The sequence below is a fragment of the Coregonus lavaretus genome (genome assembly GCF_964263955.1).
Source record: "Coregonus lavaretus genome assembly, chromosome: 29".
In the NCBI taxonomy this organism is placed as follows: domain Eukaryota; kingdom Metazoa; phylum Chordata; class Actinopteri; order Salmoniformes; family Salmonidae; genus Coregonus; species Coregonus lavaretus.
Window position 1 is genome coordinate 16888737 of NC_140016.1, and position 3843 is coordinate 16892579.

Here is a 3843-nt window from a genome sequence, read left to right on the forward strand (position 1 = left end):
AAAACTTCTCACTCACACCACTTATTTAAAGCCAGTTTCCGCAAGCGCGGGCTGCACCCCGGCCCCGTCTCCAAGGCAACTAGGGAAACCACCCTTTCACTGTAACCTACACCAACTTTATACTGTAATGTGGACTACTTCCTATCACTCAAGTTTTACTGTAAACCTGTCCTTACATATTCTAGAGACTTCCCATCATACTATAATTGAGACATCATGTGCACTGAACTAAACTAATACCTGAATCTTAACATAGTCAAAAAGAGCCAAAGGCATACTTAAAAGGTTCCGGACCCTTTTTTTAAATTTTCGCCTAAAATGACAGGAGAATAACAACACATTAGATCTGGTAAAAGATAATACAAACAAAAAAACATGCGTTTTAAAAATAAAAAAATGTTACATCATAGTTGAAATGCAGGAGAAAGGCCACAATATAATATTGCAGTTTAGGCGCAATTTAGATTTTGGCCACTAGAAGCAGTGTGTTTGCAAAGTTTCAGATTGATCAAGTGAAGCATTGCAATACTGGACTATTTTGTATCAAGTCTGCCCAAATGTGCCGAATTGGGCAACTGATACATTTCCTCATCCTCATCCTCATCATCTTCCTCCTCCCCATCATCATCAATAGTATTTGATGTCCTTGCATACAGTGCCTTGCAAAAGTATTCATCCCACTTGGTGTTTTTCCTATTTTGTTGCATTACAACCTGTAATTAAAATTGATTTTTATTTGGATTTCATGTAATGGACACACACAAAATAGTCCAAATTGGTGAAGTGAAATGAAAAAAAAAAAAAATTCAAGAAATTCTAAAAAATTTATAACGGAAAAGTGGTGCGTGCATATGTATTCACCCACTTTGCTATGAAACCCCTAAATAAGATCTGGTGCAACCAATTACCTTCAGAAGTCACATAATTAGTTAAATAAAGTCCACCTGTGTGCAATCTAAGTGTCACATGATCTGTCACATGATCTCAGTATATATACACACACCTGTTCTGAAAGGCCCCAGAGTCTGCAACACCACTAAGCAAGGGGCACCACCAAGCAAGCGGCACCTTGAAGACCAAGGAGCTCTCCAAACAGGTCAGGGACAAAGTTGTGGAGAAGTACAGATCAGGGTTGGGTTATAAAAAAAAAACAGAAATGTGAACATCCCAAGGAGCACCAATAAAACCTGCCAAGAGAGGGCCGCCCACCAAAACTCACAGACCAGGCAAGGAGGGCATTAATCAGAGAGGCAACAAAGAGACCAAAGATAACCCTGAAGGAGCTGCAAAGCTCCACAGCGGAGATTGGAGTGTCTGTCCATAGGACCACTTTAAGCCGTACACTCCACAGAGCTGGGCTTTACTGAAGAGTGGCCAGAAAAAAAGCCATTGCTTAAAGAAAAAATAAGCAAACACGTTTGGTGTTCGCCAAAAGCCATGTGGGAGACTCCCCAAACATATGGAAGAAGGTACTCTGGTCAGATGAGACTAAAACTGAGCTTTTTGGCCATCAAGGAAAAAACCCAACACCTCTCATCACCCCAAGAACACCATCCCCACAGTGAAGCATGGTGGTGGCAGCATCATGCTGTGGGGATGGTTTTCCATCGGCAGGGACTGGGAAACTGGTCAGAATTGAAGGAATGATGGATGGCGCTAAATACAGGGAAATTCATGAGGGAAACCTGTTTCAGTCTTCCAGAGATTTGAGACTGGGACGGAGGTTCACCTTCCAGCAGGACAATGACCCTAAGCATACTGCTAAAGCAACACTCGAGTGGTTTAAGGGGAAACATTTAAATGTCTTGGAATGGCCTAGTCAAAGCCCAGACCTCAATCCCATTGAGAATCTGTGGTATGACTTAAAGATTGCTGTACACCAGCGGAACCCATCCAACTTGAAGTAGCTGGAGCAGTTTTGCCTTGAAGAATGGGCAAAAATCCCAGTGGCTAGATGTACCAAGCTTATAGACATATACTGCTCAAAAGAATTAAGGAACACTTAAACAACACAATGTAACTCCAAGTCAATCACACTTCTGTGAAATCAAACTGTCCACTTAGGAAGCAACACTGATTGACAATACATTTCACATGCTGTTGTGCAAATGGAATAGACAACAGGTGGAAATTATAGGCAATTAGCAAGACACCCCCAATAAAGGAATGGTTCTGCAGGTGGTGACCACAGACCACTTCTCAGTTCCTATGCTTCCTGGCTGATGTTTTGGTCACTTTTGAATGCCGGCGGTGCTTTCACTCTAGTGGTAGCATGAGACGGAGTCTACAACCCACACAAGTGGCTCAGGTAGTGCAGCTCATCCAGGATGGCACATCAATGCAAGCTGTGGCAAGAAGGTTTGCAGTGTCTGTCAGCGTAGTGTCCAGAGCATGGAGGCGCTACCAGGAGACAGGCCAGTACATCAGGAGACGTGGAGGAGGCCGTAGGAGGGCAACAACCCAGCAGCAGGACCGCTACCTCCGCCTTTGTGCAAGGAGGAGCAGGAGGAGCACTGCCAGAGCCCTGCAAAATGACCTCCAGCAGGCCACAAATGTGCATGTGTCTGCTCAAACGGTCAGAAACAGACTCCATGAGGGTGGTATGAGGGCCCGACGTCCACAGGTGGGGGTTGTGCTTACAGCCCAACACCGTGCAGGACGTTTTGCATTTGCCAGAGAACACCAAGATTGGCAAATTCGCCACTGGCACCCTGTGCTCTTCACAGATGAAAGCAGGTTCACACTGAGCACATGTGACAGATGTGACAGAGTCTGGAGACGCTGTGGAGAACGTTCTGCTGCCTGCAACATCCTCCAGCATGACCGGTTTGGCGGTGGGTCAGTCATGGTGTGGGGTGGCATTTCTTTGGGGGGCCGCACAGCCCTCCATGTGCTCGCCAGAGGTAGCCTGACTGCCATTAGGTACCGAGATGAGATCCTCAGACCCCTTGTGAGACCATATGCTGGTCCGGTTGGCCCTGGGTTCCTCCTAATGCAAGACAATGCTAGACCTCATGTGGCTGGAGTGTGTCAGCAGTTCCTGCAAGAGGAAGGCATTGATGCTATGGACTGGCCCGCCCGTTCCCCAGACCTGAATCCAATTGAGCACATCTGGGACATCATGTCTCGCTCCATCCACCAACGCCACGTTGCACCACAGACTGTCCAGGAGTTGGCGGATGCTTTAGTCCAGGTCTGGGAGGAGATCCCTCAGGAGACCATCCACCACCTCATCAGGAGCATGCCCAGGCGTTGTAGGGAGGTCATACAGGCACGTGGAGACCACACACACTACTGAGCCTAATTTTGACTTGTTTTAAGGACATTACATCAAAGTTGGATCAGCCTGTAGTGTGGTTTTCCACTTTAATTTTGAGGGTGACTCCAAATCCAGACCTCCATGGGTTGTTAAATTTGATTTCCATTGATAATGTTTGTGTGATTTTGTTGTCAGCACATTCAACTATGTAAAGAATATTCATTCAGATCTAGGATGTGTTATTTTAGTGTTCCCTTTATTTTTTTGAGCAGTGTATATACCCCATGAGACTTGCAGCTGTAATTGCTGCAAAGGTGGCTCTACAAAGTATTTACTTTTTGGGGGGGGGGGGGGGTGAATAGTTATGCACGCTCAAGTGGTCTGTTTTTTTTGTCTTATTTCTTGTTTGTTTCATAAGAAAAAATATTTTGCATCTTCAAAGTGGTAGGCATGTTGTGTAAATCAAATGATACAAACCTCCCAAAAAATCAATTTTAATTCCAGGTTGTAAGGCAACAAAATAGGAAAAATGCCAAGGGGGGTGAATACTTTCGCAAGCTACTGTATAAGCTGGTCTAGTTCTT